Source organism: Neovison vison, chromosome 9 (assembly GCF_020171115.1).
Source record: "Neovison vison isolate M4711 chromosome 9, ASM_NN_V1, whole genome shotgun sequence".
NCBI lineage: Eukaryota > Metazoa > Chordata > Mammalia > Carnivora > Mustelidae > Neogale > Neogale vison.
Genome location: NC_058099.1, coordinates 25316960 through 25341533, shown reverse-complemented (window position 1 = coordinate 25341533; position 24574 = coordinate 25316960). Strand labels below are relative to the sequence as shown.

The 24574-nt window shown below is 45.7% G+C and overlaps 1 protein-coding gene across 9 annotated transcripts in view; it reads left to right on the top strand.

The window, feature by feature from the left end:
- The first annotated feature begins 332 nt into the window (after positions 1-332).
- ZNF462 (zinc finger protein 462) overlaps positions 333-24574 on the top strand; it is a 139388-nt gene continuing 115146 nt past the window's right edge. For 5 of the 9 annotated variants that reach the window (XR_006386385.1, XR_006386386.1, XM_044265203.1 and 2 more), the window contains exon 1: positions 3253-3524. The gene's annotated coding sequence lies outside the window, so the exon portion shown is untranslated. Of the gene's footprint in view, positions 386-3252; positions 3525-3816; positions 4204-4530; positions 6341-24574 lie in introns of those variants that run through there. The other 4 variants (XM_044265199.1, XM_044265204.1, XM_044265200.1 and 1 more) reach the window with 4 other exon arrangements.

The window sequence follows — 24574 nt, the reverse complement described above, 5'->3', positions numbered from 1 at the left end:
ACATTCAAAAAGCAGGGGCTTTGCGGGAGTTCTGCAATAGTTCGCTTCTCGGCTTGGGGAAGTCAATTCGCTGCTAAACCAGAAGATGGTCTTCTAAAGACTGTCCTGTATTTGGAATGGAAACTTAGCCATTGTACCTTTCCCCCAGTGCACCCACATGAGAAGCCCGAAAGCCACCCATCGGTCTGTGGAGCTCCTCGCTGCCTTTGTCCCTTCTAGACGTGGAGGCTTGGAGAGGAGGTTTAGTTTCCAAGGATTGGAGCGTTTGAAGGGCGGGGCCATCTCCAAGTCCATCTCCCCTTTTTGTCCTCTTCTCCTGGGACGGGAGGGAGGAGCCAGGTCCCCCCGCGGCCGGTTCGGGAGCTCTCTGTCTCGGTCGCTGGAGGTGAGTCTGAAAGGGCGGCAGCCCGTTTAATTGTAGCGCAGGTTAATTTCTCGAGTTCACCGCAGTCGGTCGGCCAGCCGCTTCCCGGGTCTTTGCCAAGTGGGTTTATGAGGTCTGAGGCGTGTTGGGGCGCGCTCGCATTCTCGCAAAAGGCTCCTCCCCAGGGCTCATTCCCCGACTGCGGGCAGCCCTTTGGTGCCCCAGGAGCCTTGGGTTTCCTCTGACCTCGGCGCTTCCTCTTCCCTCCCCACCGCCTGGTTCCGTGCGACCCTGCCCCCGGGGAAGGGCGGCCCCCATCTTAGGACTTCCGACCCAAGCCAACCCAGAAGGTACCTTCACGTCGAGGAAGATTTTTATCACAGCCTCCAAAACCCAGCGGTAATAGGGGCTTTCAACCTGAAATACGATTGTTATTTTCCCGGTGCAGGGCTTGACAGAGAAAGTCAGCTTTTTATTAAAGACAAAGAGGTAAATTATCAGCTGGGGCACTGAAGGGACGGCGGAGACCTGGCGCGCTTCCTCTCGTTGCCACGAGGAATTTGTGGGGGAGCGGCAGCCGGCGCTCAGACACCCCTGGGGTCCCGGGGGAGGAGCTCGGGGCAGAAGGACTTCCCCGGGTCCCTCCGGGCACCTGGAAGGGAGAGTCCTGCCAGTTCTGCACAAAGCCAGGGGCATTTCAGTTCTGAGCAGCCTTACCGTCCTCCTCTCTCCTTTCTTCTTTCTCTTCTCTTTCTTTGACTCCCGTCTCCCTTTCGCCTCTGTGCTTTCTCCTCCTTGTTCTCCTCTCCCGACTTTTTCTCTTCCCTCTCCTCGCCCTCCCCCTCCTTTCTTTTCCACCGCACGCGTAGAGTGTCATTTATTTATTTATTTATCACCCCCGCCATCAACACCCTTTTAGGGCTCCCAAGCTTTTCAGTGTGAGTGGGAGGAGAAAAGGGCAGGAAGTGTTGACTGCGAGGGGGTGAAATCGTGCCTCTGGGTGAGACATTCTGCCCCGGAATAAACGATTGGGAAAAATCTTGGAAAATGAGGAGTCGGATCTGTTTATGAAAGCCCGCTATCCGATGGGAACCAACTCCGCGCGCGTCTCCTCCTCCCCTTTATTGTATGGGTTTATGGGTATATCTTCCCGGACTGTTGTTTGGGGTGTGTGTGGCGGCGGGGGGGGGGGCGCGGGTGGCGGAGGAGGAGGAGTGAGTATTAAAGAGGACAATCTGGCCCAGGATCTTCACCACCGCGCCTTCTCCACCGGATGCGCGCTCCCCAATGCAAAGGAATCCAACATCCCCCAATTCAGACGCGGACAAAAGAAACTTTAATTAAGGTCTCTGCCCCGCGCGCTGTGTGTTTCTCTCTCCCGATGCTGGTGATGTCCAACTCGAGGATGCGAGAAATAGAAATGGTACAACCAGCCCGTGCCCTTGAACTTCAATTGCTCCTGACTTGCTGTATTGATTTTTTTTTTTTTTTATAGTGTAGGCACCCCTCCCAAATCAAATTAAAGCCTTAGGAGACGTTCGACCTGGTGAGGGGTGAGGGGGAGCCCATTCCTTTGCAAAAGAGATAGTTCAGAACGATTTGGGGGAAAATTACACTAAATAAAATTCAAGGTGTGAAAGCCTCATCTTGGTTCTCTTGTCTTCAACACCATGACACCTTATCATTAGAAGCGCTGATTGTTACTTTCCGAGCCTTTAGATGATCAGCCAGAAAGTGCAAACAACGCGGGGCTGGAGGGTGTAAAGTTATTTAAGTAGATGATTTTTTTTCCTTTTGGTGCGCCGTCAAAACATTTCACAAGTTAGGAAAATAAAGTGGCGGTTCCGAAGCTCAGAATGATGGGTTCCTTCCTTCCCCCATCCCCCCTTTCCATATCAGAAAAGAAATAAATTGCACAATGAGCCTTTATTTCGGGGGAGAAGACTTCAAAATACGTGCCAGTAATGGACAATTTGAGCTTTTCACTGGAGATACTCACACCGCAAGCTGGAAAGGGATTAAAAAGCCCCACGTGGTTGATCTGGGTTTAGACTTGCAACCTCTAGTTCCCCATGTATGTTCTTTGCAAAGATTGGCCTCTAGATGGATGCGTGTGAGGGACTCTCTGGGGCCGGGGCACGGCGCCTCGGGCTGGGCTGATGTTGGGAGAGCTATGAGCGGCCGGGCAGGGTCCTCACTGGGGGCTTCCTCTGCCGGCCAGGGCGGCCGGGCGCCTCCGGGACGCGAGCGCGCACGCCTCAGCCCGGCCGCCGCGCTCCTCGCACCGCCTTCTCCGCAGGTCTTTATTCATCTCATCTCCCTCTTCCCCTTCTCCTCCTCCTTTGCCTCCTTCTCCTCCTCTTCCTCCTCCTCCTCCTCCTCCTCCACCACCACCACCTCCTCCGCCGCCGCCGCCACCTCCTCCTCTTGCATCTCACTGGCCTGGCTCTGTGTTGCTCTGAGTGACAAAGACAATGTCCCAGCCTTAACTTTGCAACCACCTTGCCTCCTTCTGGGGTTCAGCGGGGGGGAGGGGGGACAGCAGCCGCAGCCTCAGCATCTCCTCCAGCTTCTCCTTCTGCTCTTCTCCAGCTCTTGGAAAATTCTCCCTTTTTTTCCCCCCAGCCCTTTTCTCATTTCTTTCTTTCTTTCTTTTTTCTTCCTGTCTCCTGCACGTTGTTGTTGTTATTAGAAAGGCTTCGCGCACCCCCTGGTGCTCCGGCGTTTTGTGTGGCAGGAGAAGATTGTCTTCCTTCTCTCTTTCTGTCTTGCTTTCTCTCTCCCTCTGGTTGCTCATTATTCAGAGAGAGACACAGAGGGAGGGAGAGAGAGAGAGCGCGCGAGGGAGAGGGAGGAGAGGAGAGAGAAGAGGAGAGAGAGGGGAGAGAGAGAGAGTGAGAGGGAGAGGGAGGGAGGGAGAGAGAGGGAGAGAGAGAGAGACGGATATCTCAGGTCATCTGCAGCTGCAGCGAGTCTGAGGAGCCGAGGAAGGCAGGGAAGATGGCGATCCTCCATTGCTGAGACCCGGCAGAAGCACATGAGACTCCCAAACAACTTCCACAACAATAACCCGAGCAGGAAGAGGAGAAAGAGAAAGAGGATAAGGAGGCGGTGGGGCTGGAGAACCCGAAACACCTCCCGGCGCCGGGACGCTTCTTCTGTAAGTTACTGCAATTAACAACCACCTCGGGGTGGTCCGAGTGATCCGGGGAGGAGAGCGCGGGGCGGTGGAGGCACAAACGCGCTCATTCATTCGGCCAAGGAGGGTTGGTGGAGCGGGGAGGAGAGGAAGTCCCCTGCATGGACTGGCTGTTGGGAGAGGAGAAGAAGCGAGAGAGAAGAGGAGGAGGAGGAGGAGGAGGAGGAGGGGGAGGAGGGAGAGCAGGAGGGGGAGGAGGAAGAGGAGGAGGAGAAGCGAGGGAGGAAGAGGAGGAGGAGAAGGTGGTGGTGGTGGCAGTGGAGGTGGCTGTGCTTTTCCTGCTGGCTGCTCCTTCTGGGGGGAGCGGAGCGCTGTGGCTTAATTAATTTCGTGTAGTTCTATGGAGAGAAGAGAAAATGAAAGATGAGTGAGGAGAGAGCTGGAGCCCTAGGACGGATGCTCCGAGTGTGGGGATAGGAGTAGGGACAGAGAGGGGGGCGGAGGGCGGGAGGCGAGGGGACCTGAGCCGAGAGCCAGAGGGAGCGAGCGAGGGGCAGAGGAGGGAGCGCTCCGAGCCGCCCCGACCTGAGCGGGTTGACCTCTTTCTTTCTCTGTCCCTCTCCTTCCTTTCCCCCTCTCTGTCTGCCTGTCCCCAGCCCGATGGCAAAGCCGTGCGGATTGGCACCCCCCTCTTCCTCAGGTATTTGGCTCTCTCTCTCTCTCTCTCTCTCTCTCTCTCCCTCTCTCTCCCCGAAGTTGGGATGCGGGGTCGGGATGTGTCGGGGGGGTGGCTGCTGCCGCTGCTGGTGCTGCTGGTGCTGCTGGTGAGGAGAGAGGCGAGGAGCGGGGGGCACGGGCCGCGTGGGGGGGCGCAGGTTCAGGAGCTGCTGAGGAGCTGTCTCCAGGCTGGGGGTTCAGAAGCGTCTGGTGGAGGAGGACAACGGTTTCTGGAGAGGAGAAGCCATTACACACGCTTGGCTCTCTGAGGAAGGGAGAAAAGAAGGCACGGGCCTGGGGGTCGCCTCACTCCTGGTGCAGTTCCCAGGGGTCTGCCCTCCTTCCAGGCACGAGGGGAAGCCGCAGCCGCCCCCCATTGGAGCAGCCCCTCTCTTTCCCTTTCTTTATCTCCCTGTCCTCCATTTGCAAGCTGTCTGCTTTGGTTCCAGTCCAGACTCCAAAACACAAAGCTCCTTCTCACGTTCATTCTCCAGGCTTTTCACCATTCCTGAAGGAACCCTCATTTTCTTTTCATTGTAGCTTCTAACCTACAGAGAGGGAGGGAGGCTGCCTGGAGTTCCTTTTATATTCCTCCTCTACCCAAAGGGGGGAAAAAAAAAGTTTTATTTTTCAGCACGCGTCTGGGATGGGAAAAGACCAACCAGTTGGGGCTTTTCTCCCAGAGCTCCCGGGGGTTGTGTCTGAGTGTCTGTGTTGGTGGTTTGGTTTGCTTTGGTTTTGTTTCTGGAGGTGGCTTGCAGGTTTTTGGAGGAAGTGACTAGTTTGGTTGGGAGCTGGGAACTGAGTCAGGTAAGCCGTGTCATGTTGTTAACTCCACCAGAAAATGGAGGAGAGCGGGTTTCCAGGAGACAAAGCTGAGATGAGAAGTGTTTATAAAATTATGGATGTCTCCATTTTGAAGCTCTGTTGGTGATGGCTGGAGGAGGTTTGCCTGCCTACTCCTTCTTCTTTTCCAGGGTGAAATCTTGTGGTGGTTCCTCACCATCTATTCATTATGCAAGGAAATGAGGGAGTTGTAAGGGCTGCTCAGATTTTTCTCCCACCAAAGGAGTGCTTTCACAAGTTATTGAGGCATTTGTTTCCATTTTAAAGTAAACTTTTGAAATTTTTTTTCTTCTTTTGAGTGGACCTGAAGGGTTTTGACCTCCTTCGGGAAAGGCAAGGCAAAAACCTTAAACGTTTTCCACCGAGGTCTTCACCCAACTTTTCAGCTCCTCCAGGTCTCCTGAAAAGTCACCAGGAATTGTTATTTCCTCATTGTGAAGATGGTGGTGGCCCTAAAGCTGAGATTTTTGGAGTTCTGGGGCTTGGTTTTCATCATGATTTGATGCATGGCAAGACTTTATTGTCTGGTTTGGGCTGATTTCTGCAAAAAGGGGTAAGAACAACAACAACAGCAAATCCTGCAAGCTCTCAGAGGAACCCTAAGACTGACTGACCCCAGTTTCTCCAGAGTCCACATTTCTCTTCAGATTGTTCCATTTGTGTATAAGGCCTTCTTTTAGTTCCTTTGTTTTCCCCCTTCCCTTTCATTCTGCTCTTTTTCTCTGTGTTCTCAAGTACTGTAAGTCTTCAGAAATATCAGCTGTCTTCTTAACAATGTCACTATGGAAACAAATTTTTAAAAGATTATGTCTGTGGAGAAAACCTTATGTCCAGGTATCTTCACCTTTTTAATTGGGAAGAATTTAGTAGTCCTGAGGAAGACATTTTGTGAGGATGACTTGAAGGAAGGACCCAGTACTACCCTAGTCCACACACATTGATTGGAGTTCTTCACAGATTAGTTCTAGAGAATGTATGTAATTGATCCAAGTAAAGAACAAAATCCTGAAATGCTTGAGGAATTTATAAAAGCCAACCATGAAGATGTTGCTTTACCATTAGGTAAGGTAGCCATCTTGAGGGTGAGGGAAGATGTTGGAAGTATTTTAGGAGGACTACTGATAAGATAGGTGAGGAAGCCTCCACAGTGGAATGAAAACTTGGAGGAGATTCAGAACCAATTAATATATTGTAAGGTGGCTGACTGGACCTTGTTTTCAACTAAGGAGAGACATAGAAAGGTACCAGCTTCAACAGAAATAAGGGACACATTGGTGAGCGACTTATACCAGCTTTTTTCTTGCTCTGCTTTCTCATTATGTGTTAGATGTGTGCGTGCGTGTGTGTGTGTGTGTGTGTGTGTGTAAGGTTCCTATGTCTACAATATTATTGTGCATATTGAAGTGGTTTTAGATTCCAGATGTAATTATATTCTGTTGAGTAGCTGGTAGCAGTGTCATTCAGTAAATGCACAAGGCTGTATATGACAACATCACATTTTTCAAACCAAACTGTTGTGTCATTAATTGAGGGTTATTGTTCTTCTGAGGAGTGTGAAAGGCAAGGAGAAATACATGGTTCTTTAGCTGATAATTGTCCATGGTCAATGAAGTAAAACCCTGTTTTTGCAGACGAAGATCTATGGTTTTCAAGATTTTCAGCTGATGTGTGTGCTCATTTAAAAATACTTCTCTTTAGATCTCTGCTTCTTCATTAAAAACCTGGGCTTCTCTAAGAGCACTTGAAAAAATCTTACTTCTTGGAATCAGACCTTTTATTATTCAGTTTTAAATGTTATCTTTTGATACCATTACTTTTGCTCGGAAGTGGAATGTTGTCAGTGTTAATACTTACAAGATTTGCTAATGCATGTGTGGATGTTACTTGTTCAAACTCGGAAGTTCAGATGCAATGGAATAAAAAGAGTTATTTGGGAAAGTAATTACCAGATAATTTTGCATCTAATTAGCCATATTTATGTATGTAAACACAAATACATTATAGGTTGATCTTGAAGCTAACTTCCATGATATCTTTGTTGTTGTTGTTGATACCAGGACAACCGGTTAATTACTTATTTCAGTGGGAAAAAAAAAAAAATCTGACAAAACTGGTTGCTGGTCCAGTGTTTGACTCACCACATATTTTACTTTGTGACCAAATGTTTTGGTGTCTTTATAGACAGTCTTAGAGTTGAGCTTTCCTAGAGGGAAAAAATTAGTTACCTAAGAGGCATTTTGGAGTTTGAGAGTATGTTCTAACTGGTTACCTAAGAGATGTTCATCTCTGATGCCCTTCATCCACATGGGAAGCACTTAATGTTAAAGATGGGGATTCTTGCATTTTTCCAAATGTACACATTAGAAATGGGACACGTATTTTGGATAGTGTGCTATGAACGAAATACAGAGTGTCAGTCAAATTGAACATTTTCATTTGATGTCAAGGCTCAGAGATTTTGTTTTGTTTTGTTTTCGAGACATCAGGTTGATGAGGCTCGTTATGCAAATTTTTTCCTTAGCTCTAATAGATCACAAAGAGAAATCATTCTAGAGAAATATATGTGAGCTATGAGGCACGTTGCCATAGAAAAGATTCTTGTTAGATCTTTGTATCCCCTATTTCTCATATGAGATTTATGTCCATCTAATTTATTGACCACATTCCCTGAGGACTTGGTTTTTTTTTTTTTCCATACTCCTTGGAATTGGAAACAACTTTTAAGATAGAAAGAAAAAAGATATATATGTACACACATGTATACACACATGTGTGTGTGTCTGTGAGTGTGTTCTTTCTAATGAGTCTTCTGGAAGATAGTAGGAGAAAAGAAATCCAACTCCACTAATGGACTTTAGAGCATTTGTGGTCAGTTTTCCTGAAAGAAAAGAATGGTAAAATTGCCTCGGGAAGAGTTCCGCTTTCTGTATGATTTACTTTAATAGGGTCTAGTCTGTCTTGAGTTCTTGTGTCTTGAGAACTTGTGTTGCAAGTTCTTGGTTAAGGTAACCTTACTCATCATCTTTGTGCTGTATGCCTTTATCAGACTTAGTGCTCACGGCCTCATGGGACAGAGGATTGACAAAGCTGTATTGAATGTTTCAAGTTGAAAACTGGAGAACAGGGATGCTATTGCACAATGCCACACTCACAAATTAAGAAGTATATAAATAATGAACTCAGATTGCAAAGGATAGGACATGAATATATGATTGGCTGATTGGTATGTGGAAATGAAGGAAATTCAAAAGAAGTATAGGAAAATATTTCCAGGGTCTATCATTACAATATTACAATCCAGCAAACGGGGCGGGGTGGGGGAGTCAGCCTCTGTGTGTTGGGGGAGATAGGGGCTGGACAATTATCTTTTGAGGTTCACATAGTTATGTAGTGGCTTTGAGAGAAACATTAGCTGGGTGTTGGTGACCTATTAATTGATTATGAGAAAATAGAGAGGAGAGTAGATAATGCTAGAAGAAAATTCCTCTTGTGTGATATGCCAAGACATCTGGCAGATGTTATGTTGGGCCCTAAGGAATGGACAGTTTAATTTTAGCCCTAGCAAGGAAATGGGAAGTTCTGAGCTCTTTTAATAGCACAAGCCTTAGTTTGGGGAAGGTTGCTTAAAAAAAATAAGAAAGGAAAAGAAAAGAGGCATTTATTGTAATATTGAAGAACTCCAGGGAGCACCCAGATTAAGCTGAAGTTTTGGGGTGAGGGACAAAGATGTTACTTCCTTAAGTAGAAATGAATATAAAAATCACTAAAAAGTTGACTAATATGTATACCGTAAATGGTGACTCCGAGAACTTGTGATTGGGAAGCTAGTCATTTTATGCCTTGGAGAGATCATCTGCTTCAGATCTCCCCTTCTCCCGGCGTTTTATTGAAGAGGAAACTGGCAAGGAGACAGGCAGTGACTTGCCCAAGGTCAGAAGGTTCAGTTGTAACGAAGCCAGGCCTAGCACTCAGGTCGGCTGACTCCCAACCCAGTGCCCTTTCCACCACCCCAGTGCCTCTGATTGTAGCGGTTTGTGAAACACCAGCTCTCCTCTCCAGAGTCCAAGCCTCTCTGAGAAACTCTGTAATCAAACACCAGTGGGGCAGGAGTATTGGTTTTTGTTAGTTGAATTTACCATGTTGGGGCTGAGCATGGTTTCATTCACAGAAGTGATACCCTCTAGAGGCCAATTTTGTTCATGGGACTTTCAGTCAAGTTGTAGAGTGGGTTTGAGACTGTGCTTTTCTTTCGATTGGCCTACTCTCTTGTACAGTTTGTCATCCAGGGCTTGGGAGTCCTTTTCAGATGCCCTTCTTTGGAGGTTTGTCTGGGTCTCTTGCAACTTACCAAAGTAAGTGCCCACAATTGGACTCAGAGGATCTGTTTTGCAACATGGTATGGATTTAAATTGGCTTCTCTCAGAGATGCCATTTTGTAATACTGATGAATGGCCAAGGGAGAGGAATCCAGTCGAAAACAATTGCTGGTGATTTTCCAGTATTCCAGACTCATCCAAAAATGTGCCCTCCATATATCTTCTTGGAGCCCCATTCTCTCTTGCAGACCAATGGCTAGCTATTTACCTTTCCTCAATGAAGTCATGAAGTCATCCTTGAAGTGAATTTTTAACAACACGGGAAACATTTAACCAGAGAGAGCTAGAGAGACAGTACTTTGGGAAGGGTGCAGTGGGTTCCATTTCTGATTCCTCTTGGACAAGCGAAAGTCATTTTGTATAAAAAGAAGAGTGGTGTTTGGAAGTTTCCACGTTTTCTAAGCTTCTTCCAAACTAAAGCATAAATTCTTAATCCAGGAGGCAGTCTGGAGAAGGTAGTGCTGGATGTGGACTTCTGGCAGAAACACAGTTAACGCTATAAACAGTTGAACCTCAGTGTGGCACTCCTCCAAATGAGTTGACTGTCGAAAATAAAATGTTCCAGAAGAACTGGGAGAACAGGAAAGAAGTTAAAACAGCATGGTTTGCATGCCAGTACTGAAGGAAGAAAAAAAAAGTTGGGGTTGGGGGTGGGGGCATTGGAGAGAAGATAATCCCAAATTGAATAATCCCAAATTGAACCTGGATTTAGAAGACCTGGGGAGAGAAGTTTCTAAGTGAGGGGAAATGGATTTTTATGAATTCAGATTGTATTTGCAGTTTACAAGGAAGCTCTTCTGAATCTTTTGTCCCCTTGAACTTTGTCTCTGGAGAACTGCACACACTGATAAATAGAAAGTCAATTGAAGTGCTTTGGATTTCCATTTTCTGTTTAGAAATATCACCAAATTTGTCTACTTTCTAAGGGCTCCTGCCCTTATCGGTTGAAGCATAATACATAAGCTTTTTAGCCTTTGGATATGTGGCTTCTACTCCAGGTTGGTTTTTTCAGGTCGGGGAAAGACGAGAGGCAGGGTAGAGAGGGTGTGAGTATGGTCACCTACAAATGCATTGTCTTTTAATCCTGGTTGAGCAGATTATGTGGTATCTTCAAAGCGTTCTTGCCTAATTCCTAGCTGGAGACATTTTTTTCATGAGTTATTCTTGGAGGGAAGGTTTCTTTTTGTGCCAGGTCATGGGTATTTTGATATTGATTTCCTTGCTTTCATGTGTTTGCTTGTTCAGTTGCCTGCATGTTGCTTCTGGATATTAATAAAATACTTCTGCTGTGCCTGTCCACACCTTAGCCCCAGCTTCATTCAGAGAACACAGCCTGCTCTTGGGGGCGAAGGGAAGGTTGGTAGGTACTTATTTGTTCAAAAAATAAATCCTTGAAGATGAAGACGGCTTGATTCAGAGAAGGATTTGCCAGGCTTTTGAGTAGACTTTTAACAAAGACCACGCGAGGAAAGATGGGAAAGTTCTAGTAGGGACCAGTAGATCCTGATTCAAATGTTTTAAGGATCACTTCGTAGGAAATTAAGCATTTGTCCAAGATGAGTAAGCAAAGACTTACACCTTTGGATTCAGATTGGTTGGAGCACAAAAGGAGCTGGAGGCCCAGGCGAGACAACTGTGTCAGAAGTAATTAAGCCTAGGATTTGTGGAGAGGCTTATCTGCCACAGAGCCCAGCTGGGGAAGGCTAGTCTCGCTCCCTAAGCCCTCATCTGGCCAGTTGAACCAGAACAGGAGCTAAGGCCTTCAAATTTTGGAGTTTCCCTCTTCCCTGTTCAGATTTAAGAAGGAAGAGTTGCCATATTCAGTTTTGCTCATGTCCGTTGAGTACTTGCTTGTCTCTTGAGCTGGGAAATGCCAGAAGCGGTGGGGGGGGGGGGGCGCCTGATTTCCTCTGAAGGAACAGTCTCCCTTTTGACACTACAAATGTGCCTATAACATTGTCCTTATTACTCAGAAAATAATTGTGCGGTAGCACAATGTGGGATACTTGAAAGATGTTTGCCGCACGAAGGTGCCAGTACTCACCTGCAGATTAAGAAATGGGTTTCTAAACCATCTCGTTTCTATTGCTAATGAAAAGCTTTGGAAGGCACCTGTGAATTAGAACTCCAGCTGCTATCATGGTAGGGGAAGTTAGGCCTTGAAAGGATACACGGATTAGCCCGGCAGAAAAGCAAACAGTAGCATCAGCACAAGTAGGAAATAGACAGGGGTTGTGAAGCGAACAGAAAAGTTGGCTAAAGCATTGCCATAATTATATGGTGGGAATTTGCTGGGAAGGAGAGCCGGCTGGGATGGGAGAAGGAAAAGCGAAGAGAGGCAGGGGAGTGATGGGCGAGTCCCAAGTGGAAGAGGTCTGTCCACTTGGAAGATCCAACAGGAAGAAGAAAGGCGGTGCTTTTAAGAAAGCAATAAAGGAAGTGGGAAAAGCCCTGGTAATTTGGAACCTATTGCACGTGAGAAATGAAGACCAGTGCTCAGACCCACAGTCTTTGGTCAATGCTACCCTGTAAGGGAAAAAGAACTGAGCTTGGAAGACCATTTATGTGACTTCAGGCCAGTTACAAACTGGCCTTTCTGATAGAGGGAGGGATACTTGAAGGAACTGGTTAAGTAGGCCTAGGTCTGGACAATGAACGAAGTGAAGAATAGAGCACAGCAGAAAATCGCTGCATTATTAATGGGCGGGCAGCTTGATAGTCCTCTCTCCACTTCTCCGTAGAGCTTCTTTACCTAGGCTGCGGGTGTTAGAAGGAATGAAGGAAGAACAGACACGCTTCTCTCCTAGGGGAAAGGAGTGGACCGAGGCGGCTACCTCGAGTCCGCTTTGGGATTAAGGCAGTCACTGGAGGCAGGAGTCACAGGCTGGTCTGTCAATCCGATCCTGGCATCTAAAAAGCCAAAATAAGGCCTTTGTGACCCAAAATGGTTAGCCATTCTAATCCCTAGTCATGTCATCCCTCTGTGTTGTGACCAATTAGGCAGTAATTGCGTATCAGTCACTCAACCCAGATGGGGCCTGGTCTGGGGGACCTTCGGGCTGTAGTCCGAAGATGCCCAGAAATGGATGCCAGCTAGAAAGTACGTAAGGATTTCAATACTAAGTACTTCTCACCCAGAAACTTTTCCTCTTCAGTGGTTTCTTGTATGGTCTTCTGGTAATTGGTCCCGAGTATTGATACCTGGGGAGGGTTGCCACATGGAAGAGACCATTTTGAGCTAAATGTCAAGAGTTCAGCTGCCAGGACTTCTCCCCCTTCTGCTGTCAACTAAATATGATCCCTTCTGATACTGGCTTCATTAAAAAAAGAAAAATGCTGGGACGCCTGGGTGGCTCAGTTGGTTGGACGACTGCCTTCAGCTCAGGGCGTGATCCTGGAGTCCCCGGATCGAGTCCCACATCAGGCTCCCAGCTCCATGGGGAGTCTGCTTCGCTCTCTGACCTTCTCCTCGCTCATGCTCTCTCTCACTGTCTCTCTCTCTCAAATAAATAAATAAAATCTTAAAAAAAAAAAAAAAAAGAAAAATGCTGCTAACTCTTCTATAGTAGGCATATCCCACAGACCTTCCACAACATGCTCTTTCTCCTCCTGGAGAGACTCCGAGTGACTACTAATGCTAGGGAGCATTTGCTTAACGTTTAATCTGAACCCGGGACTGTTTTTATGGTAGAGAAGACTGAGGTTTGGGGAGGTAAAGTCATTTACCCAAGGTTGTGGAGATGGCAAATGGGGATCCAGGATTCACACACAGGGGTACTCCTGGCCCTCAGCTGGTGGGAACTGGCCTCCGTTATTAATTAGTATGCTAATAGCTTATAATCGTGATGGTTTATCTCTTGCAGTTGCTTACGCCAGTAGTATATCCTGGTGTTCTAGAAGGGAAATTTGAGCATGATGGAAAATTAATTGTAATATATTAGTTGATATGAGAGATATAACTTATTGTAATAGCTTGACAAAATGTGTTTAACTAAAGAGTACCCTGTTTTTGTTCTTCTGAGTTATAGAGGAGATGGTGAAAAACAGCAAGAGACCATGTACGAGGAAATTTAGAGAATAAATATTTTTAAATTGTATTGTGCGAAGCTCAGAATTGTAGTTTTACATGCAGATATTTAAAAAGGAACACCTACCTGTTATGGCAGAAAGATACACTGTGTGACTTTTTTCTTTCTTTCTTTTTTTAAAGTAAAGAAGGTGTCTTACTTTTTTTTTTTTCCTTCTTGGGGCTCCTGTTGAAAGTCTCATGTCCCCTATTGGCTCTGGTTTACTGTAAGCACGAGACGTGTTTCCAAAAGCCACATGGCCGTATTTGAAAAGTAGTTCCACTAATGGTCACTTTTGGAAAGTAGCACAGATACTCTTCAAAGCATGGGTGCTAATGTCCCCCACGCCTTTTAGTGATCACCCTGTGCTCTATTTAGATCACAGAGACATGATGAATGTTTGGATTTTATTTGCCTCTCCCTGAAACATCACAGTACAGTAAGGGAGCTGCTGTTCATGGATGACCACAAATGCCCTTAATAGAGTAACAAGCTGTACTAAGGGAGATGGAGCAGGTCCAAATATCCTGAAGATACACAGGACAGTAGCTTTACTGTAAGACAGGCAGTTGGGGCATTAATTGCTGAGCAGACTCTTTAACCTCAAAACAACCAGTCGTGGTTTTATAAAATCTTAACTTTGCTACGGATCTGTTCAGGTGATCTGTTCCCAGGCAGAATCTGTGTAGGAGGATAAGCATGTGTCCCTGTCTGTAAAGTGTCCTGAGGAAGCCGCAGGGCCACCCTTTTTTTTTTTTTTTTTTAAGCCTGCCATCCCTATCATCTACCAAACTTAATCAAAACCATTGTTTTCTTAGATAAAGGCCCTTCACTGGAAGGGAAAAAAGGTCAGAAAAGATAATACATAGTGGAAGAGAATAACACTGAGATATACCAAAGCGTGTGGTTCTCCAGGTGGAATTTCTGATTTAAAAGCCTTAGGTAGCATCTACTGGGACCCTAATCAGTAGCCCCCAGCCTTCTATGATACTCCCTCAAACCAGCTGGTCTCATAAAGACCCGTTCTTAACGTGGTTCCCTATTCTTCCTCCATTAGGGGACAGCTACCCAAGTTACCCTCAGGAGCTTTGCAGAAAGTGCAGGTGAATTGAGCCAACATATCTTTGTGGGAGCAGTGACATCCAGTTGGGACTAGGACTTTGAATTTGAGAATACAAGCCACGTGAGAGGCAGGGTGGCAGAGGGACGGACCCTTGGAGCATGTCCAAGGAGGTAACTGTAGAACGTCTTATGTATTTAGGCCTTTTGGTGGAATCTCCCATTATCCTGAAAACAAAAGAAAAGAGTCTCTTCAAAGGCAGATTCCACTGTAATGTGAAAACGCACATTGTGGAGATCACATAAAATGGTATGCATTCAGGAAAGCAGAATTGTATCCTTCCTTCCACTTGAGTGGAAGTTCTCAATCATGCATTCCATCTTCTCCTGTGGTTTTGCCTCTGATTAGTAACTTTGGGGGTTGGGGGACTGAGAAGTGACGTGGTTTTAAAGAACAGATGTCAGCTGTCCCTGACATTCCTCCCAACTCCTTGGTCGTCTCAAGTGTTTTGAGTACCTCAACCATTCTTTCTCTGACCAGTGGCTGTAGCTTGTTAATAATGAAGGAACATCACCCATAGGTCCTGAAATTAGCAAGTGTTAAATGTTATGTGATTATTAGGGGAAAAACAAGATAATCTAGTCAGTGGGCTTAATTAGGTTGTGATTGCCCAATTGCTGCTTCATGATAATTATATTCATAACCCCGTTTCTAGACGTCAACTACAATTATCAAAATTGACCCCAGCACAGGTAAGTGTTAGCGATCTTATTTGAAGCAGCTACTGAACAGTGAATTTCCAGTGTTCCCAGGGTGTTCTTCTCTGTTCCTTTCCCCCCAACTTGCCACCTTCTCATCATCTTTTAGGATTTTTAGCAGAAAGATCAGTGGTAACATTATTTTGTCTGTGACCATGTACATATTGTGTCACTAGTGTTGATGGCTACAGAAAAATACTGAACTTTTTAAGAGTCAAATATGAGTAAAAGAAAAAGCAAAGCATTAATAAATCGGCAAATAGGAATCCTGAAACATAAAAATCCAAATTGGGCTAGATTTTTTTTTTCCAGCACTTGAGATCTGTTCAGTAGATTTAATGTGATTCATTTGAACAGAGCCTTTCTTTTATAAGGCATAGTCCTGAAGTGAAAAAGTGTCCATCTGTGTTTGAGGTACTGTCTTATCAATGTGATCATTAGGGTCTGAGAACAGAGAGAGAATTTTTAACTTTATATTAACCACACCCTTTTATCCCCCAAATTCATGACATTTGCCAGTAGGGTATTCTGGTAGAAGAAGAATCTGTCGTTGCTGTGGACATTGTTTACTGTTTATCGCCCCAATGAAGGCAGGGATTTCTAGGAAATGCAAACAACAACCTGTATCAGAAGTGGGTATGTCAGTGTGACACCGTGAATCACTGGGGCCAGATTGTCACTTGGCAGCTTTCCCTTTCTGACATTCAGTTATATGAAAAAATAATGGACTTAAAATTTGCACAAGGGCTAAACTTCAAGGCTGTTGAACTGTGAACAACTAGGAACTTGCTTACTATATATAGGTGTGTGTGTACATGTACATATACATATGTACATATATCTAAATATGTAAACATGTATGTGTATATTGTCTCTGGGAGAAGGTGCTTATTTTTTGCTGAAACATCAGGAACGCAAATTTTGCAGAAATGCAGTTCTCTGTGGAGGAGTCTTCATTAAGAGAGTGATGTGTAGTATATAGAGCAAACTCTGTGGGACTGCATGAGCACAGGATGAAATTTGTCTCTTTCCCTTCCTCGCTGTGTGACCTTGAGTAAGTCACTTAACCTCTCTGTTCCCGTGATTTCCTACCCAATAAAAGGGAGATGGTAATTGACTCTGTAGAACTGACATAAGGACTACGAGTTATGGGTATAGGGGTCCTGGTTCATAATGGGCACTTGAAAAATGATCATTTCTTCCTTCCTCACTGATAGAGAAACTGGGGTAGAGGTCTCCCAGGGCTTTGCCAGATGTGAATTGTTTTGTCCTTGGTCTTAAACTCTGTGCTTTGAGTCCCGCCTGATTAAGTTTGTGCCATGTCTGCCCTAACTGATGAATGGTCCTCACCGCTGTTGTGTGGTCAGAGGGAGATTTCCCAGACTGGGAACCTCTGCTCTGCCCGACTGTGGGCCCCGCCGTGCTCCGCATCCGTGTGTGGGTGCTCAGGAGGGATTCGTAAACTACCTGAAGATGATGCCTTGGCCTCTTGGAGTGGTGTATTTTCATGGTGACAAAGCCTCGCCTCTCTCAACCTTGTAGAGGTCTGTTCCCTGGAATGTGGGGGAACAATTTTTAATCAACGAGAACTTCTTGAGCATTTTGGAAGCAAGATGCTATTACTGTTCCTATAGCTTGGCATCATTCTGGCAAAAACATGATTTGTCTTTTCGAGAACATAGAGTTCATTGCGATGAAAATTGAGCTACGGATGCCTCTCTTGCAGCCCCACTCATGTGGATAGCTCTGAGCCAGTTCGAGAACAGGCTGGTGGCCTTGCCTAGAATTGCTTTGGTCATCTCTGTGCATGTGTTTATTTTGAAAGCCCATGTCTACTTGGTGTTCTTAATATGCTGTAATATCAGATGCTTTGAGATCTCAGGGTTAAGGAGGCTAATTTTAGAGTGCCATAAGGGTAGATGGTATTTCAGAGTGTAGAAGGGTAGGTAGCCTAACGAGACTTACCTAACCTTGTTTGCTCCAAGTTAGAAGAACATTTATTGATGGCCTCCGTGGTGACAGCGTGTTGGTTGGTGGTGACCGGGGCAGAAATGAAGAACCTCTGAGTGGTTCTTCGGTAAAACACTATAGGGACTTTTCCCCCTTTAAAAGTAGATTACCCTTGATGATTTATTTATTTATCCTCTTTGGAAATTTTTACATTTCAAGAACTTCCAGAGAGACAAGGATGTCAGTGGACCTTTTTTTTTTTTTTAAATTATAAAGAATTTGCGGTTGCCGCTTTAAAATTGTGTCCAGAGATTCTCTAGGAGAGAAGAGACCATGCATTTATTTTGCTGTGTTCGGATCTCTAGGATGATTTCGAGTGAGAGATTTTGGGTCGCCCAGGGGAGACCCCAAGACTAAGGAGGTGACCGTGTAGCTGGTTCTAATCGTGCGTCATACCCTCTGTAAAATAAGACATATGGGGAGAAACAGGAGGAGCTGAAACCAGGACTTAGGATGCCTGAAAAGCTGGGAGGGGAAAGATTTCTCCAACTTCCTGGAGATTTTTTTGGTCAGGGGTGTATTGGGGAATGCCACCATCATACGTGTTGGGTTCTTTACAAGTTACAAGATCCGTACTTCTCCGTGGCTACCAAGTAGTAGACTAATGATTGGTTTAACTTGGGTCAGGCTCTTAATTGGCTGGGAGCCTCCAGCTTATCTTTAACATGGAATTCTGTCTGTGACGACACGGCTAAGAGGCATAATGTATGTAAAGCGCCCAGCACCCTTCCAGGTACCCAAAAGACAGCCACCTCTGCAGTTCATTTGCAGTTAGTAGCCATCCAGTGCCTCTCCTGCAGATGGCTTGCTCTTGCCATTCGTCCTCCGCCTGGCTTTGCATGCCTAGTTAGCAGTTGTGGGATGATGTAGAGTTGGAAAGAATGTAGAGTCTTCACTATCCTACAGCGTGTTTTATGGATGCTTTTGTATTTCAGAAACATGTGCCGGTCCATCTCTCCGGCCATCAAACATTTATTGAGCACCTTTTGAGTACCCTTGGCATGTGCCTCCTCCCCCTGGGTGGTTGAACCCAGGGGGTTGTGTGACCTTCCCTCTCCCGGTGGTGTTTGGCTCTTTGTTTTGGTAATTGAAATGATTATGATGGAGATGGTGTCCTTCCCCACATTTAAATAGGTTGGAGTCAAGGGCTGGTGAACTGTGGCTTTAGCCAGTGGGAAATGGATTCCTGTTTAGATGCCTGCATTTCTGAGTCTTTGTGTGTATATGTTTACAATATCATTTGCTAACCGTGTAGTCAGTGCTGCTGGGGTACGTAATCTGGCAGATCATTTAAATATTTACTCCAAAATATCTTGTTCTCTGTTGGTGTGAAGTAGAGTTTCCAGATATTTTTAGGTCATTTTCATCTTAGCAACCCTGTTGGAGAGGAACCAGACACGCTGCTGTAAACTGTCCCCACATTTTGATAGAATTTAATAAAGTAAAGTTTAATGGTTGGGTCCCAAGAGGCCAGCAGACCATCTGGTTAGCAGAAGGTTATGTCGAGTCCTGCGCGGCTGCCGGGAGGGCCCACGAGGCAGCACCGACGCCCTGGTCCCATGTCCATCCAGTTGCTGAATGCGGGAAGCGTTGAAACGGTGCTTTTTCAGGTCTGCCGAGCCAGCAGCTCCGTTAGCACCGCTGTGACGCAGGAGATAATTCAGCTGGGCAAGCGGCAGCATGGGGGTGGATCTCCAGTACAGGATGTGTAATGTCAACATGAAGGATTGGAGCTGGCAGAAGGAAGGGAAGCACTCATTTCATGCCAGTGCAGGAAGCCTGGAGAGATGCTTCCCACCCCCTTGCATCTTGTCCTCTTCTGGAGCTTTCACATTATGTGTTAAATGATTACCTTGTGCAGGGCCCATGGCAAAACTTCAGCTGATTTTCTGCCTCTTTTGGAACCTGTCAGCATAAACAGAGTGAACCACATTCCACACACATGGAGGGCGGGCGAAGGCAAGAGTTAGCTGCACAGCCTGGGAGGAGGAGAAAGGGCCTCGTTAGGCAGGAGCATCTTTGTGCTGGAGATGGAATCCCATTGTCTGGCCCTTTGTGCTCGGATTTGAGACCGGCCGTCCGTTCACGTCCCTTCAAAGGCTGCAATCATCCCAGAACACTGGGCTGCAGCTGGAGTCCGTGGAAGCCCGCAGAATGGTCCCAGAGATTCTGCAGGAGCTTAGCAATTACATAATTGCCGGGTAACTGGAGAGAGCCATCGGGAGAGAGCCATCAGGACCGTCTAGTTCCCCTGGAAAGAAAGCTTCTACAGTTTGAAGGATAGACTGTTTTTCCCCAGTTCAACCTGAAAGCTGATGAGCAAGGACATCAAGCCACCGGTCTGGAACCGGGTCCTCTCACTGGCATGAGACAGGAGGATGTTCACAAGTACACTTGGCTGGACATTCAGTGGACGTCACAACTGCCTTCAAGGGAGAGAGAGACAGAGAGGAGAGAGAGAGAGAGCAACTCACCCGGTCTCAGAAAAGTGGATTCGTGTATCAGCAGAACATAGTATCCAACTCGTTTCTAATCCGGGAGGCAACATTCCGTACGCATTCAAGGCATGGAGTGTTCCAGAGCCTTCCTAGGAATGGGATCGGCGGAGCTGCGCTTCATAACCAAGAGCCCTCTCCAGTTCTGCCTTGTCTGGAGGGATTTCCACAGCCTCTCCAGAATGAGCACTTCCTTCAGACGCTGATCGGCGGACGCAGCACAGGGCCCGATGGTCATCCGATGGCCCTAAATGCTGGAATCTTCTCAACATCAACCGATGGTAGTGCCTCAGCAGCCTGGGGCTGGAGCAGACTGGACACTTTTGTCTGTGGAGACCTCACAGCGCAGGAATGAATTCCTTCTTTCAGCTTCCCGACAGCCTGCCTGTTTTTCATCGTTGAGGAAATTTTGAGGTGGAGTCGGTTAGACGTAGGCATGAGGGCCGCACTCAACCGGAGAGAAGTCCAGGCTCCATTTCTTCAGATACGGAACAGTCATCTAAAATTAGCCGCATCTCCTCACCCAAGTGGGGACTTGCTGTTTGTTTATGTTAAGTAACTCTGCCCCTCAGCAGCCCTGCCTTTCTGGGGACGGTTCTGTAGGGCTGCTGAAGTAGACCGTGGTTTTATCAATGGCTTGCAGTTGGGCCTTTGATCGCTGCGATCTTCATCTGTATCTCTCAATTGAAACGTGTTTGTAGTCAGAACCTCGCAGAGGGCAAATAAAACATTTTGGCTCCCGTGTGAGTTAAAAAAGGAACAACCAGCGGGCACTGTAAGGAGTTGGACCTCCAAGGCAGATTGGGTCCACGGACTCCTAGTCCTTTTACCTTTAGACCTGCTTTCTTTTTCTACTCCTGGGTTTAGCTCTGAGGTTGATGGATGCAAATAGTTTCTGTCAGAGTTTTGATTCCTCTGAAACAGCCTTGGTGGGTTTTCAAGGAGCCCGGCTGTCTCAGTCCTGCGCTTTTGTTTTGTAGCAATTGGAAGGGGGGTATAGGATCACCCATGGTGACCCTTTTCTGCGTCATTCCAGGCAGGCCTTGGCACGCTCCAGCAGATGAGTAAGGGTGAGGGCAATTGGCAGGAGGACCCGCTGAGTTCATCTTGCTTTGTATCTCAGAGACTGGCCTGACCTTGTTCCCTCATCAGTGTTTGGGCACTCTGAGAAACACTGGACCATCTTTCAAGGGTCCCAGAGATTGTGCTGGGAGCAGTGTGCTCTCATACTAGGAAGGGACACTTGACTCAAGTGCAGAGACCACATGGAAGGGGAGCTCTTTGCTATCAGCATTGGGAGGTCTGTGAAGACCTTGGCAGTGAGGGCCATGGTGTATAGTAGAAAGAACCGAGACCTCAGAGCCAATGAGGAGCTGCATGACCCTGAGTGAATGATTTCATCTTTGATCTTCAACTTTCTTATCTGGGGAAAAAAGAAATCTGCCTTGTAAGCTTCACATGGGGAATAAATGAGATTGTGAATGTAAGTCTCTGGTGTGGAGCCTGATGTATTAGCACATAAAAATACTAATTTCTTTTTCTCCCATCCTTAAGTTTTCATAAAACACTTATTATAGGCAGAGCACTGCTGACAGTGACCATCTGATTAGGAGTCAGAATACACTTGAGCCCATATGAAATCCCTGTAAGGGGGCGTGGGACTGATGCTTTCATTTAACATCTTGGCCTTACGGGCTGGAGAAAATATGTTTTATTATATGGTAACTTTGATTTATTTATTTACTTTTTAAATAAAAAGATTTATTTATTTACTTATTTATTTGAGAGAGACAGAGACAGGGGGGAGGGGCAGAAAGAGAGAGAATCCCAAGTCGACTCTCCCCTGATCACAGAGCCTGATATGGGGCTCGATCCCAGGACCTGAAGATCATGACCCGAGCTGGAACCAAGTGTCAGCCTCCCAACTGACTCTACCATTCAGATACCCCTGTGTGGTGACTTTTAAAATAAGCCACTGTGCTTCTCCATGAAACATGACTCTAAAATCTGGTAAAGGAGCAAAAAAAGTACCTTAATCTCCGTTGGCACTATCTTGAACATTCTATAGTAGATTATTATATTCCTCAGATGAGGTTCTATTTTTGTTTTGTTGTTGTTGTTTTGATTATGGTTGCACAACTAACCTCTTTAAAAGAAAAATCTGATATTTCTCAAAAATAGCTGGGAGATAGTTGGGTCACCAGAACTCAACAGATAAATCAATGACCCTCACAGCCTCTTTTCTCTGACCTCTAGCCCAGTGTGCCGTTTCTTATGTTGGTGTTCCATGAAGTCTTGTTGACTGTTTTCAGGGAAAAAGTTAAAATTTAGCCAAGTCAACTTGGAAGGCCAACCAGTAGTTTCTCATGATCAGTTACGGAACAGAACTTGACTAGAAGCTACAGAAAGGCAGGCCTAGGCTCTTTCCTTCTCATCTGTATAACTGGTGCCTTGCACAGTGCCTGGGGTAGAGGTACTGGATTAATAAGTAAGTATTGGGTCAGTAAACCAAATCCAACACTTTTTAAAAGGTCACATTGCCTTTTTAAGTATCTGTTCCTTAAATACACCTAGATTTTTAAAAGACAGAACCGTATCTCTTAGTTTCTTCTAAACGAAGATTGCTACTCTAAATATCACTAGTATAAAGCATTCAGCTTGAGTAAATGGAGATTTGGCCCTGACATTTTAATTTAAAAATGAGAGTTGATGTAAGTTCTTAATCAAGGGAAACCTCCCAACTCTGCTATTCATATTAAATACATTCTGGAAGTAAGAACAACAACAATTGCCATCTAGGGTAAAGAAGCCAAGGAGAGTTTGGGTATTGGTGGTTTGGGAAAGGATACTAAGTTGAGGATGACGGTTTACTAGTTTGATTGTGAATGACCCCTTGGGGCACTGTAAAATTCGATTTTGTGGAACTGAGTCTGACGCATTGAGAGGAAAAAGTCAAACTCAGGAATACTCAACAGCTTAAGGTCGGTAGTTCTGGAGAAATCTCATTCGTAATTTTATATGGGAAAAAAAAAATCTTTTTCCAAGACTTTATTTGACCTTATAAGTCTATATGGATTGTGGCAGGTCTTTCATGGGGTAAATATGGGTGGCATGGAAGCCTCAAGGAATATAGAAAAAAAATGTTAGAGAAAGAAAAGATGAGTATGGAGCATTTCCTGTCAATTTAACATAATTGAAAGAATGAGGCAATGGAACTGGGACAATAGTCAATGCTCTTTGAAGATGGTCAAGCAGGTTCAGAAAACATGCTTCTCCAACCTTTGACTTTAGTTCTTGAACATTTCAGCGGAATGATTTAGACCATTGAAAGTCTAGTATGTGCAGAAGCCTTCTAGGTATGAGGTGACCTTGCAGTATTAAAGAAACCCAGGGATCCTGTTAGTTCCAACCTCACTGAAGGACATATTCTGAAGAGCCAGCTCATTAAGCAAGCTTTTGAAGGGTGTGCGCTGCAGAGCAGTTTCCTGTTATTTGGTTAATGGTTGACCTAGTTCTATTGCCATATGCTTCCTGGAACGCATTCTAATATAAAGTATGTGTTAAAGCAAGACTAGGATAATAGCAGGAAAGTCAAAGCCTTTCTGAAGCAGAGACCATGTTAATGCTGGCCCAGTGAGGGCAGAAGAGTGTATGGGTGGAAAATGAAAAGACTTTTTCTCTTCTCGGTCCTGTTTACTAATTCTTACCGGAGTCCTCCCGTTTCATCCCCGGGCACTGCAAGGAGTCGCCTTTTCCCAGCGTACCTGGTACCTAGGTAGCCTGCATTGTCAGTCGTTTCTCGCGCCTGCTAGACCCAGTTAGGTGTTGAAGTACCCTGAGTAAAATCACTGCTGCAAGGAAAGCTTAGATAAAATTGGGCTAATGGCAGGTGATTTTGTTTTGGTATTATTATTTTTGTATTGCCAACAAGGGATTAGTAAATCTTTTTGTCTGGAGTTTGGATAGAGTCCAGAGTCCAAGACCGAGCCTTCTTTGACTTACTTGTCATTCTACCTGGAATGGGCAGCCTTGGCTGTTCACGTAGATGGATAGGAGAGTCCACACAGTCATGGGGGCTGCTGAGCAAACGTTGCACCAGACACACAGTGTTTGTTTTAACAGCTTCAGAATGTGAAGAATCTGTGGGTCTAGTCTGCTGATTGCTGGATATTTGGGTGGTGGTAGAGGAAGCTGTTCTCTTCGCTGCACAGAAAGAAAACATTTGAGGAACCACAAGTGTGTGGGGTGGGGGTGGGACGGGGTGGACAGTTCCTTTTAAATTCTTTTTTTTTTCTTTTTAATAAAAATCCCCGTAATTGTAGAATGGGACAATGATTCCTAAACCAGGCTGATGTTCAGTATCATTGTGAGAACTTGGAAACAAAAAGGAGGTTATTAAAAATAGATTTTTAGGTCCCACCACAGGAGAGGGATTCAGCAGGTCTAGGGTGGGACCCTAGAATGTGTATTCTTAGAAGCCTGATTTAGGAACCACTGGTCTTGGGAATTCAGTATCATTAGGCAGGCAAGGGAGGAGGAAGCCGCCACTGTGCTTTAATGTCTCATATGCAGGAAGTAGGAAAAGGAAAAGAGATGCTGTCAGAACTTGATATTTGTAGCTGCTTATAATTTGAGCTATGGAAGAGGCTTTCGTCTTTTCCTCCCCAGAAAGTCAGTACCTCCAGGGCACCTTACGGGTACCGTATACTAAAGTGATTTGGGTTTGGAAAATGTCATCTTAG